The 14,148-nt window shown below is 42.2% G+C and overlaps 1 long non-coding RNA gene, 1 other non-coding gene and 1 pseudogene across 2 annotated transcripts; all 3 read right to left on the bottom strand.

The window, feature by feature from the left end:
- Nucleotides 1-5,944: 5,944 nt before the first annotated feature.
- Nucleotides 5,945-8,380, bottom strand: LOC121437519. Its single transcript, XR_005972971.1, has 3 exons — nucleotides 7,986-8,380; nucleotides 7,004-7,088; nucleotides 5,945-6,380 (listed from the first exon to the last, which is right to left on the bottom strand). It is a non-coding gene; the product is annotated as an uncharacterized LOC121437519 (long non-coding RNA).
- A 397-nt stretch (nucleotides 8,381-8,777) lies between these two features.
- LOC121437518 lies at nucleotides 8,778-13,477 on the bottom strand (annotated as a pseudogene).
- LOC121437568 lies at nucleotides 13,223-13,297 on the bottom strand. The gene has a single exon (XR_005972975.1). It is a non-coding gene; the product is annotated as a small nucleolar RNA SNORD61 (small nucleolar RNA).
- Nucleotides 13,478-14,148: the final 671 nt, after the last annotated feature.

Genomic DNA, 14,148 nt, shown 5'->3' with positions numbered 1-14,148 from the left:
TGTCCTGGGTTCCATCCCTAGCACCACATAAACTAGCCATAGTGGTGATACATGTTTGGAATACAGCACTTGGGAAATATGAGCAGAGTTTAAGGTCAGCCTAGGCTCTGGGATAGCTTTAAGATGTGGGCTCACTTATGTAGCCCTGGCTAACACTATGTAGACCAGGCTGGCCTCAAACTTACAGAAATTTATCTGGGATTAAGTGCTGGGATTTAAAAATATATAATCACCATGCCTGGCCATGACATCTTCATAAAAAAATTAGTTACATAGATGGAAACAGTTTCTAATTCGGCTTTATGCTTTTTTTTTAACTGCTTCTGATACCAAATTCACTTTATTCTGATTCCATGAAAATGAATTCTGGCCTTTTCCAGCTCGCATGCTTGGAGGTCTTATTAGTGAAGTATTAGGAAGCCATTCTAGGACTTGGTTTTGCTTCCTCATCCCACAGCAGGGACATCTCTAGCCGGAGGAGCCAGTCTGGGTTGTGCTCCGACAGGGCACACGTAATAGCTTCCCCAGAAACACCCCTAGGCAGTTTTTACGTTGAGTACTCTGGCAGGATATTTCCTTCTGTTCGCCAGCAGCCGGAGGCTAGATTTCAGTAGGTTCAGTGTGGTGCCAGTGCCTGCTTAAACATTTAACAAGTCCCAGCCATACTGCTCCAGGTTCTGATTTCTCTGAAGTAGGTGGCGAGACTTTTTAGACTAGTCCTGCAGGAGTTTCTGAAGACTACAAAGGTAGGGGTCTCCCATGATAGACTAATCTCAGCCCTAGCACTAGTAATTAGGGTAAAGTTATGCTTGTTATTCTATCCAGCCTGCCTATATTCCTTAGCTTCCTTTACTCCCATTACTCCCACCTACCTATTAAAGAATTCTTTGTATTAAATTTTCCTTGTACAAAATACCATGTTATTGTTCCTCAAATCCAGTCTGATAATGAATTAGTATCAAGAAAATCCTAGAGAGGCAATTCAAGAGATATACCCACAATAGCATACGGGGACTGTTAACTAAATGCCTTCAGTCTGAGCAGTGCTCTTTGCAGATGGGAAGGGAGTGGCTAGCAATGTCTGGCAGGCGGGGACATCACAATCAAGCGACATGTTGTGACTCATAGAGGACCAACTGACACAAATGTTTGAAATCCCAAGTGACTGCTGCACTGTGGTGGCAGAACGGATGACCTTCAAAACAGGGACTGGACAAGCTCAAGTGCACCAAGTGCCAGCACAAGTTGCTTTGGGACTCAGAGGGCTTTCCCCATGGATCTACAAAGCTTATTTCTTAGAACTTTATGATGGATACTTCTGAATATGACAACTGAATCTTATGACGTCTCTCATGTGACAGGGCATTGAAGCTTGGGCCCCTCCCAGCAGAAGCTGAAGCAGCTTGCCCTACAGTCTATAGAAATAAGCCGCCGGCTTAAACACCACAGACAACTTGCCCGATGATTCTTTGACACACACTACCTTCCTCTACATTCACTGCAACCACATTCACTAGGCTCACAGCCAGGGTCAGATGTCAGCATGATCTGAGCATGCGCAGGCACACAACCTGAGGGCTTAGGAATCAAGCTGGGAAGAAGGCGTAGGCAAATTCTGGTGGTGTATTATCAGCAAGGAATAAACACTGTGCTCTAACCTGAAGCAACGGACTAGATTCCTATTTGCCCTCTGGGTAAACCTCTCAAGTATTGGTGGCAAACAGTTCATAAGGAACAAGAGATGCCAGTACTATAGATTAATGTAATCTAAAGTATACGTGCGAAGCTTCCATAGAGGACTGGGGCTCTAACTTGGTAGAGTGCTTGCCTAGCATGAATGAACAAAGCCCTAGTTCTATTCCTAGCACTTTATAAACTGGCTGTGGTAGTATAATCCAAGCACACCAGAGGGGAAAGAGGGAGGAGTCAACAGTTCAAGGTCAGCCAGGCGTGGTGGCACACACCTTTAATTCCAGCTGACAGATCTGTCTTTGAGGCCAACCCGGTCTACAGAATCCGTCTCAAAAAACAAACAACAAAACCAATAAATATTGAATAAGATCTTACACAAAATGACGTATATTGTATTAAAATAGTGGCTAATGGGGGACTGAGCAAAGCACAAATGGAATGAGAACCCTACGTCAACTAACCGTAGCATTCTAATAACATGGAGCATGACTAACCCAGAAGAAAAGCCTCAGCTGGTGAGAACGTTCAGTCCCTGACAAAAGGGTAACCTCACATAAGATACTGGGTCCCTCCCGCAAAGTCCAGTCCTGAAAATAAAACAAGAGGGAAGTCGATGGAAAATAAGAAAATTTAATAGTTATGTCAAGTGGTGGTGGTGCACACCTTTAATCCCAGCACTGGGGAGGCAAGGACCGGAGAGTCTAGACTACAGAGTGAGTCCCAGGAGAGCCAAGGCTACACAAGGAAACTTTGTCTCCAAAAAAACAATGTAGCATTTACTCTAAACTTAGCACAGGAACTCAATCATTTCCACCTTTGGATACATATTACCAACCCTCTTTCAAGTGATCAATCAACCCCAGCTTAACTTCTCCCATATTCCACAAGTGGTAAGGCTGAAGCTGGAATTTCAACTCACTAAGAAAAGCCTAGAGACAGGTAATGCAGACTCCAGGGTGAGTGGGGGAGGTAACCTACAATGAACACCATTGCGGACATAGGAGTCCGGGGAAGAATCTTTGCAGAGGTGTACTGTCCCCAATTTAGTGTTGGGATGAGCACTTTACTTCGTCACCACTGTAAGACAGCAAGCAGAACTGTCACGTCACAGTAGCACTGAATCATGGAGCATGTTACCTGGGTAGTTGGGTAGTCGAACAGGTCACACTGAAAAGCCCAATCTTATACCCTCAGGCACTGGGGTGTGTATATCCTTCAAGGCAAGGATATGTTGGAGCCTTCCTTAGGGAAAAAGATTCTGTCAGACACAGATCTCAGATTTGTAAAACATATTAAGACATACTTTTAGAAATCATTTCTATGGTTCATTCAAATGTATTTTTTAAATCTGAGGCTGCAGTATGCAGGTGCCACAAGGCACATGTGCTGGTCTGGGAACTTGCAGGAGTCCATCCATGGTCTCTTACCATGTGAATCCTGAAGACCAAACACAGGTCGTCTTGGTGGCAAAAGCACCTTTACCTCTGAGCCATCTTTTTTTTTTTGAGTTCAAGTCTCATGTAGGCCAAGTTGGCCTAAATTTCCTGCATACATCACCATACCTAATCTATACGGTGCCAGGGTCTGAACCCAGGACTGTGTACATGTTAGGCAGGCTGAGTGCAGATTTTGAATACAGACATGGAAGAGAGGGATGTGGTGCAAAGTAACTAGAAAGGAGACTATGAGGGGAAATAGATCTTAAGTAGGGGTTACTAAAAGAGGACTACCAAGAGGGCAGTAGCGGGGATAGAAGAGAATAAAAACCAAGTTGTGTACAGATCCCACAATGAACTCCATTACTTCCCATGCCTATTACAAAGAACTAATTAATAAAGAAATTGTTACCATGCTTCTCCAACAAACTCTCAGGGTCAAAAAGCCTTCAGAGCATACATGTAAGTCCCCTATTTATTGAGTCGGGAGTTTTACTGTGTAGCCCTGCCTACCCCTGCCTCCAGCATCCTGGGACTAAAGGCCTGTGACCACACCCCTAGCCTAGATGGCACATTCTGTCAAACAGGAGCACACACCCACTCATTTCAGGAGAGCAAAGAAAAGGGCTGGAGGGATGGTTCAATGGTTCGTTCAGAGCTCGTACTGTCCTTGCGGAGGACATGAGTCTGGATTTAACTCCAGTTCCAGGGGTCTGATGCCTCCACGAGCACTGATCTGCAGGCGCAAATTTACACAGTGGGGAAAGAACTTGAAGAAACTGTAAATAAGTAGGAGGGTAGCTTTTAGGAAAAAAAAATCCCAGGATGGGTGGCTCCACCTGCGCAAAGAAATCCAATTAGGTCAGATCAAACCAAATTAAAATGTTCATCGTTTTATTAAATATGTCACTCTTGGGTGGTTGAGCACATAGCAGGGAGACAGGAAGTGTCTCCTCTGGGAGCCCACTTAAATACCCTGTGGGAGTGGTCAGGACCTGGCATGCTGGGATTTAGAGTCCAGACCAATGCAACTCCCAGGCCAGGGGGCTGGGATGGATGCCAGGGGCTGGGGCTATGCTCCAGACTTAACAGTAGCCTTTGCAACAACACGCTTAAACAAATGGCTATCTGTATTTGAAGAAATACATTCAACTTTCCTATCTCATGCTAAAAAATTGATTCAGAAAGTGTTATTCCCATAACAAAACCTAAAACTACAGGACAGAATCCCACAGAACAGAGTAGACTGGCTGGCCGGCAGCCCCAGGGATCCCTCTGTCTTTATCCCCTGAGCATTAGGAATACAAATGAACCTCCATTCAGAGCTTTTTACTTGATTTCTGGGGATGGAGCTCAAGTTCCCACAGTCTGACCAGGTCATTAACTATGTTTGCCAATTAAGTTTTGTGAAGCCAGCCTTCTGCCACCCTTAAAGTTATACTTCACAGAAAGTTAAACTAGAAACCTCCCACACAGAAGCTTATCATTATGGGTTGGTTCCTATTAGCATCACTAAAGGACTAAAAGTCAATAGCATAGACAATTTCTTACTGACCCATCCTTACCCTTGACCCTACCCATCCAAGATATGCAGGAAATCAAGGTAGAAGCAACAGGGGAAATTCTTGGTAAATGACAGTGTATGATATCCTCTTCTTCGGTGTGATAGGTCTCTCATTTCATTTTTAGGTTAAGGACTAAACAATATCATTTGAATGACCATGTTTATCTAACATTAACTCATCACAATAAAGGAAGGCCAGTGGTCTGCCCACCTCAGGGACTCTGGGTGGCCCCTTACATTAAGTATCAGCAGTACCCTAGAACTCAAGTTTAGGGAAGAAAATTAAGAAAGAAAACAAACAAACACCGGAAAGCCTAAAATGAATTTCTATTTTCAAAAGTGTTAAAAAAAAATCCCAACACCACAAATATACATGTTCAAGTTTTATTGGGGTTCAATACAAAACATTTCAAAAAGTGATCTATAATACCTAAGCTCTACATCCAAGCACCAAATAAACCACATTCCTGTACTATTCAAATTCCTTTATGACTAGTGGATAGCCAGAAGAATCAAGGACTTTTTTTTCAAATTATAGACTTTAGGCCCTTGAGTCTGTAAACTCTAATTTGTCAAAAAGTTCTCTTGATAATTTCTACCACTCCTTACTTTGAATTTAGCATTTATATTAACTGTAGTATTCCATATACTAAACTATCTTTAAGAAACTCTAAAAAAATGTAAAAAAAAAATGCTCGCTCGAGAGCCAAAAGGTCTTGACAGAAGTGCCTACTCAGGGAATCGTCCGAGTATGAAAGGATTGAAAGATGTTCTTCAAAGTACAACTACTGAAATTCACTCAATGACCTCATCTGACGAGAAATGTGACCAGTGGGGTTTTAAAATTTTGGATCATTCTCCCTAATCATAATAGCTAGCACTAGATGACTCTGTAAGAAAAATCTCAGAAGTTGAGTTCATTCCTTTAACCCTACAACTCAACCTGCTTCCTTTGAGAACATTGGCACTTGCATACTAGCGCTTAGTTTCCAAAGTGATGAACTAGAGCTGTATCATGATTTGTTTCAAAGACTGACATCTGAGGGTAAAGGGTAAACTACCATGACCTTGTGACTTATATTTGTTTTCAATTGCTTTCCACGATCCTAACAATGTTTCAAAAGTTTTTACTTTCTTTTTCTGGCACTACTCCTCCCCTTCTAAGTTTTCTAGGACAAGTGAGTATTTTTCCTGATATAGATAATTCCCCAAATGGTTTACTCGCTGAAAGTCAGACACGAGTGGACAAAGTTATCACAGAAGCATCAGGTTTCTGACTGAGTGTTCTTTTCCTGTGTGGGAGTGATTCTAGGGGTTGAACGCTAGGCTTCACTGGTATTTAGACAAGCACGCCACCGTGGAGTTACAGCCCGGGCTAATTCAATTTTCCTACAGTCAGTGATCATCAGGAGAGTTGTCCCATTACTTTGCCTAAACTATTGAATCTACACAAAGAGCCATGAGAACTTCTTGGGTAGGTACCTCCACTTACCAATTTCTTTGTCTCCCTCTCTTCATTTGGTCAGTTTTAAGCAATCACCACTCCCTAACTAAGGTCTAACCAACACTGATGCCTCCCTCCCTTGAGGACAGGAAAATCCTATATTGCCTGTACCAAACCAATTCTGACGGGCACTGGGTATGTAACTGCTGCAGCTTAGCCTCAGCTCTCCTCTGCTTCAACAACTCTGCAAAAAAAGCATGTGATCAAATTACAGAGTATTTCACACCACAAAGCACTACAACCCGCTCTCCTCCTTCAGTGCACACAACTTGCTCTCTCCAGTCTAAGTATTAGCTCTAAAGTGCCAGCTTCAAAATGCACCCATATTCATTACAATTACCGTAGGCATCAGCACTGTAATAGGAAAATCAGATACCCTGCCCCACTGTGCCCACGACATTCAGAAGTTGCAGTGGCAGCCGTATCACTAACCAGCCCATTAAAAACAAGCAGGCACTGACAGCTTGCATGCAATTCATACAACGCTGCTCACACAGGAAACCATGAACTAGACGGCTCTTTCCACAATAACTCTTGCAGGCAAAGAGCTGGTGCTAGCTAATTCAGAAACAGCTAGAAGTACCATCCTATGGGTACTCTAGTTAGTGAGCATACATCTATATACTTTCACTCAAAATGCATGTGCTCGGTATTCAGTGACAAAACAGTTTCATCCTCATGCCCAGAGTTGAGCATTAGCTCTGTTTATAGACAATTTAGGAGTCGAAAAATACTTGCTAATGCCATAGCCACACAATGACAAAGCTAGTGTTTAAACCTTTAAGGATACTCCTTTCAAACACTTACCTGAGCATTTGACTTTTTCTTCCGGCCAACTTAATCTGCTGTGAACCAATCAGCACTCCGTGACAGTATGACCATTGGGATCAACCTGCAAAAATTACATAAATGAAAGCTAGTTATTTCTCTAAAGGAAGATCTTAAAAACACTTGCCTATAACTGCCCCTTTTATCCCAGAGAGACCAGGCAAGTTCAGACTTGTAGCTTAATGTATCATTTCATGTTCTACTACTTGTCTTAATTGGTGGAAGGTTCACTGGTTTAGGATGGACTGGAATGGCTTAAATGGTTAAGTTGCATGGCTTATGGATTCTCATTCTTTTCCAATGGTGCACTGCCACGTTAAATCCATAAGTTGAACTGACAAAACATTTGAAGGAATAAAGTGCAGTCTAAGGATTTTTAGTTGGAGGTCTTCAAGTTTACAACATTCAAGAGCATCTTTTTCAACTTCATGGCTGGACCTGGGTCATGCTGCCTCAGGTTTCTGCTGTTTTTAAAGACCACTTGCAAAAGATTTTTTTCTCCATACACTGTAGTTTCATAGAACTAAAACAAGTCAGGCATCCAACTAAAGGTCAAGTTTGCAATGGCTTATAGGGGCCAGAGAGGGGGACCCCAATCCTAAGCCATTTCTTATATTGACTAAAAGACTAATTTAAAAAAACGTCAAAACGTGAAGCATGTTTAAAGGTCTTCATCAAAAATTTGTGAAAAAAAAATCACCCCCTCCCAATTCCCAGATTGCTATTGATAAACAACAGCTGCATTAATGCCTTTAAGTCTCATACATGCTTTAAAACTCCAAGTGTTGAATTTGGAAGACTTCTAGTATGCTATTGAACATTTGTGGTTTTTTTTTCAAAAGGTTTTTTTTAATCTAGAAGGCATTTCCATTGCCATGAAGTACAGTACCGTTCACTGTACTATGAGGAAGGTAAGTGTTCAATTTCGACTTAGACGGAAAAACTAGTTTGCTTTGCTTACCATCTCTGCTGTTTCACAGGCATTTGGTGCTTTAAATCTGATGTGGAATGCGGATAGATTCACTTTTTAGAAGTCATAAGCCTTTAGGAAGTTGGAGATAACTTCATTGCTTATCTATTTTCTCCTTTGCAATCAAGCTGTTCCTTTAAAAGTGAGACACTACAGAGTTGCAAAAATTTGAAACAGTAAGAGCAAGCATCGTTTCTGCAGCTTCATGGTTGGTTTTGGCCAAACGTTTTATTTAGTATTCTGTAGTTGTTTAACACACACTTAAATGGTCTTACTAGGGGAGGGGAATAAGGGAGGTTCTTGTAGATTCCCAAGGAAATGTCAGAAAAGCAAAATATGGCCAGCATCCATTTGCTTTTTGGGGTTTCTGGGCAAGTAGCACATTCTTAGGCATCTGGTCTCAGGTTTTTTTTTTATACTGTCATCATTGAGATTTCAGTTGGAAGACATCCTGAGATCCTGAAATCCTAAGAGGAGCACACCCAACCAACCCACTCTACCAGCTAGCTTGTCTGCAAAGGCAGGCAGGGCGATTCATCGCTCAGCAGAACAAAGGCCATCTAGATGGCTTAGGTTTGTGGAAAATCTTAGGATTGCTTTTCTCGGTTACTGAGAAAAATCAGGAGTGGCCTTCAGGGACACGTTTACTTGAAAAATCACAACACTAGTACAAGTCAAGGCTTACACATTTAACAATTGCTTGTTGAAAGCAACTCATAATATCAAATAAAATTAAATACGTCTTACGTTTTTCCTCACAAGAACATAAAAATTATCAAGGGGAACAGGAAATTTTAAAAAGGTAACACAATTTTTCCTTTTAGTAGTCCTTGGGTACTTTATGACAGAAAGGTTCCATTTTTGTTTGTTTCCTTGAATGGGGACTTTTGGTCCAAAAGTTTTGTTTGTTCCTAGTATCTGCTTCTGCCTCCCCCTCTATCAGATCGGCTTCCTCCACGGCCACCACCTCTTGGTGCTCCGCGGCTTGAACTGCTGTAGGAATCACGTGGAGGAGGGTAGCCCCTTTCCATAGAAGGGGGAAGCCCTCGTTCTTGTCTGCCAACGCGATCACGACCACTTGAGTAGAGATCACTTCGGCTGCTTGAGTAACTGTCTCGACTTCCACCATATCCGTCACGTGAGCTGCTGTAATCATCATAGCGACTGCTTCCACCATAAGATGGCGGGGGCCCTCGTGTAGGTGGAGCACTACGTGAGTTACCTGCAGGGTCAATGGTCAGGTAATATGGCAACACTATAAATTGTATATATACAACATTTAAATCTGAATTTACAGAATTCTTGTATTATAAGTTTACTTTCTCAACTGGGAAGTTTTAAACTGTACCATTGCTGGCCATAAGAGGGAACTGCTCATCTTCTGAGATACGGAAATGGATTGAGTTTAATGTTTGTTTGAAAAGACTGAAGACGTTGTGTATTTCAAGAGGATATTCCAGACAGCTTGTTATTTTATAGTAGACACTCAGCCACTTTCCAGTGATAAGTTGCAGTTTTGAACTGTTGAGTTTCCTTCATATTGCAATGATAAATATTTGATCTTGTTAATAAATTTTTTTAAAAATTGTATTTTCACTGTTGAGGGAAAACACATAAGGCTGCCAATTTCAGCAAGCAAAATCCCCTCCAAAGCAAGCGAACAGCCTCAAACGAAAAGAAACAAAAACGAAACAAGGAAAGAACCAAAAAGTCCTTCACAAAACTAGGAAAAAGCCCAGCTGATAAAGTTACCCCTTGAAAGCAAGCAAAGGTCCCTTTAAAAGCAAGCACCACGCAGCCTATTAATCCAGCTCATGAACCTAAAACCTCAAGCTGGTGATATTTAAGATCCTTAACCAGTATCTTACCATAACTCTCATATGAATCTCTGTAGGACCCTCCACTTGGATGATCTGAATAGTCACGATCCCGGCCATATCCATCTCTATCACTAAATAAAAAGCAATTTTAATTAATATATATATATATATATATCTCCCCTAAGTTACATGTTTATTTTATAATAAAATGTAATAAATACACTTTAAAAATTCCCCCAAATCCTTAAAAAGTAGAACTGTCAAATCTGTTCATTTTTTAGCTCTCCATAACCGTGTGAGCATGAGGAGACATGTTCTTGCCATGATGACCCTGCAGGGGTGAGAAGACAACTTTGGGGCCCTCGTCTCCCCCTTTCACCTTGCCATGGCTTTCAAGGCTGATACTGGCTTGCAGGGCTTACTTGGGAGGTGCTTTTAACAGCCGAGTCACCTGCCAAGCCCTGGAGGCACGAGTTTTACAGCAAATACTTACAAGCCATGCAAGTAGCTGCTTACCTATAGCCTCTGGATGGGTAGTCATCACATGAACTGGAATGGCCATAATCACGGTAAGTATAATCTCTTGGTGGTGGTGCATAATCTCTTGCATCACGAGAACTTGGATAGTCTCTGCTTGAATAGCTACAGAAAGAGAATTTGGTTTATGCCTCTGACGTGCTCTCGTCCAACACTAATTCTTCACAAAAGCAACTGCACTGTCTGTCTGTTACCTGTCTTTAGTGGAATATCCATCATCTCTTGGGAACAAATAAACATCTCTGCGAGAGGGAAGGGGCTCCCTTCATGGCAGGCCTCCATAACTATCTCTTCCACGTGACATGGGGGCTTAAAGGAGAAAAAACATTATCAAAATCTAGCCATCAAAAAACTGAAGTGTGAGCCGGGCGGTGGTGGCGCACACCTTTAATCCCAGCACTTGGGAGGTAGAGGCAGGCGGATCTCTGAGTTCGAGACCAGCCTGGTCTACAAGAGCTAATTCCAGGACAGGCTCCAAAACCACAGAGAAACCCTGTCTCGAAAAACCAAAAAAAAAAAAAAAAAAAAAACTGAAGTGTGAATGTTACACTCAGGCTGGACAAGACAGCGGTTTAATCAAATACCCTATGTAGCTAAAACAGGAAGCTTCCTAGTCACATAATTTCAATACTCATTAATTATGAATATGAGATTAATTGGAATCCACAAATCAGTCTTAAGCATAAGCATTAAAAATATTCATGTGTGTACGGTGGGGGAATATGCACGCTCTGATGCAAATGCAGTCCAGAGGACAGACAACTCGTCTCAGTTTTGCCTGTGAATGGGGGATTGGATTCAAGTTCTTGCGCCTGACTAGCAGCAAATGTTTTTACCCACTGAGCTTTCTCACTGGCCAAGCATTTAAAACAACAAAAATAAAAAACAGGGTCTCCCCATGTAGGTCTTGAATTCATGTCAATCCTATCTTCTCCAGTGCTAAGACTGGACATTCACCACCATGCCCGGCCTCAGCATAGTGCCATGGGAGGAGCACAGATTGCAATGCATCCAACAATTACCTCTTCCTCCAAGCCCACTGCTGCTACGAACTGGCCCTGAAGGTGCTGTTCTTTTAGGGGGAGGAGCCCCGCTTGGTGGTGGTGGTGGTGGTGGTCCTCTTTTAACTGGAAGAGGTCCCCTCGAAGAACTCATGGGAAAATTCATGGAATAGCCACCATCATCTATATTAGATTAGAAAGACATTTCATTAACACAATAGTCAAGAACAAACCATTAACACTCAAGAAGACTAAGAACTATTTGCCCCACAGAAAAAAACACAACGAATTATGTGCGTCATTTTCTTTTCTTTTTTGGTTTTCCGAGACAGGGTTTCTCTCTAGCTATGGAGCCTGTCCTGGAACTAGCTCTTTTTAGACCAGGTTGGCCTCGAACTCAGAGATCCGCCATCTCTGCCTCCCAAGTGCTGGGCTTAAAGGCAGGTGCCACCACTGCCCAGCAAACATCTTTTCTGCTTAGTTGGGGAGGCTAGGTTTGTTTTCCATTGGGCAAGATCAAGCATGACAAGAGTTCAGGACCAGCCTGAACTAAGTAATAAGGGAGACACTGTTTCCGAAATCCAGACGTCCTACAGACTAGGAAAAGAAGTCCCAATCCTGCTCGTCATTCTTTTTTTTTTTTCCCTTAAGTAAGACTATTTGGCCCATAGGTTTAACTCTAATTCAGGCCTCCCATATTTTCAAGTCATCAACACTACACTTACACTAATAACGGAGTGAGCAGTCTCCATTTCAAAGGCAGCTCTCAGCCTGTGGGTTGTAATCTTAGCAGTCCAACAACCCTTTCACAGTGGTCACATATCAGATATTCTGTATATCAGATAGTTACATTACAACGTGCAACAGTAGCAAAATTAGTTACAAAGTAGCAATTAAATAACGATATGGTGTGGGGGGGGGAGGTCACCACAACATGAGTAACTGTATTTAAGGGTCTCAGCATTAGGAAGGTTGAGAACTACTATTTCAGCCTTTCAAAAAGAAAGACCCAGGTGTGGGTCTCCAGCTTTCAACTTAAATACCAAGCCTGAGTTCCAATCAAATCATTACCCTTGTGTCCTCCACGTGAGGGGGGCCTCTAGTTCCTCCGCTTCCTCCTCTTCCTCCTCGAAGACCTCTGGGAGGGCCTCTGCTTCTTGGAGGTGGAGGTAGTCCACGCCTACTACTTTCAAATGATGGTTTGGTGGCTTGCTCCACCTTGATGGCTTTTCCATCTAAGGACTATTTTAAAAAAAAAAACAAAACAAAAAAACAAATATAAATTTTATCATGATTTAGAAGAAACTGAGAAACTCTTGTTAGGCATATAATGCTTCCCACTTGCTACAAACTTTGGTTGTGGACTCACAATAAAAGTCACAATAGAGACTTGGTCTTTTGTTCTTGCACTCGGGAGGCAGAAGCAGGAGGACCCGAGTTTGAGGTCAGCCTGGTCTATATAGACAAGACTACGGAGACACCCCCCTCCACTCCACTTACTGAACAAAAAAACAATACAATACAATTCAGGATAGTACTACTAATGGCTACGATCAAGTCTCTGGCTATACACACATAAAATGAAAATTCCAAAGCTGCTCTGGACCCATGCTTGGACAACAGTATTTTTGTCACTAGGAAATTAGTTATTGTTGTCACCATGAAACCCCTTTTTATTAAGAGACAACCACACCTTTCCATTCATATCTCTGGCAGCATCCTTTGCGTCTGCTGGGCTTTCGAATGTGACAAAAGCAAATCCTCTTGACTTGTTGGTTTCTCGGTCCTTCATCAAAAGCACTAAAACAGTTGGAGGGGGGAGGCGGTGAGTTTCCTTCAAACCAAATCACCGGAGCAACTTTAAAAAAGCAAGCTCAGAACTTCTTAGAGGACAAAACACATTATCATGTCAGGTCATCATCAGTCGATTCAAATTCATCACAGCTTGTCTTCTCATTATAAAAATATAGCGTATAATTTTAGATAACTCACCTTCCACTATCCGTCCATATTTGCCAAATACTGCTTCAAGGGCTTTCTCATTTGTCTCTGTATTGAGCCCACCAATAAAGAGCTTTCCTGGGCGATCTGCTTCAACCATTTTCCCTTCCAACCGATAGGAGGCTGCTGAAAAATAATATTATCATCTCTGGAGAAAGTTCCCTATGTTTACTCAACAGCTTAATCGTGGCTCGGGCTTTATTAAAACCTTTATTCCTTCGTAACTAAAGACTCCGATAACCCGCCAGAACAGTAGAAAACCAACTGAAAGCCGGGCGGTGGTGGCGCACGCCTTTAATCCCAGCACTCGAGAGGCAGAGGCAGGCGGATCTCTGTGAGTTCGAGACCAGCCTGGTCTACAAGAGCTAGTTCCAGGACAGGCTCCAAAACCACAGAGAAACCCTGTCTTGAAAAACCAAAAAAAAAAAAAAAGAAAGAAAGAAAGAAAGAAAGAAAGAAAACCAACTGAAATACTTTTGGTTAACAGTGCAGTGAAGTTTTCTTTAACCAGCTTAAAGGGGCCTGCCTAATTAGCCAATCCTCTTTCTCTGCTGGGGCCACTTTTAGTTAAGGAACTGCTTTTCAACACCTGAAAAGGCAACTTTTACTTTTAAATGTATTTTACTTTATACAAGGTTGCAGCCTTAAGAGTGCCAGAAGTTGGCCACCACACCCGCCTATTGTATTCATTTGTTATCTTCTAAACATTCCTTTACTTGTCACCCTACTTGCTTCCCCCTCCGTGAAGGGTGTAAAAGACTTCCTATTCATTCAAGGTCATCAGCCTGCAGCGCT

This window comes from Microtus oregoni, unplaced genomic scaffold, assembly GCF_018167655.1.
Source record: "Microtus oregoni isolate MIOR12 unplaced genomic scaffold, Mior012 000052F_ref0000163, whole genome shotgun sequence".
Classification (NCBI taxonomy): Eukaryota; Metazoa; Chordata; class Mammalia; order Rodentia; family Cricetidae; genus Microtus; species Microtus oregoni.
The sequence above is the reverse complement of the archived record's forward strand: the minus strand, read 5'-3'. Positions and strand labels throughout refer to the sequence as shown.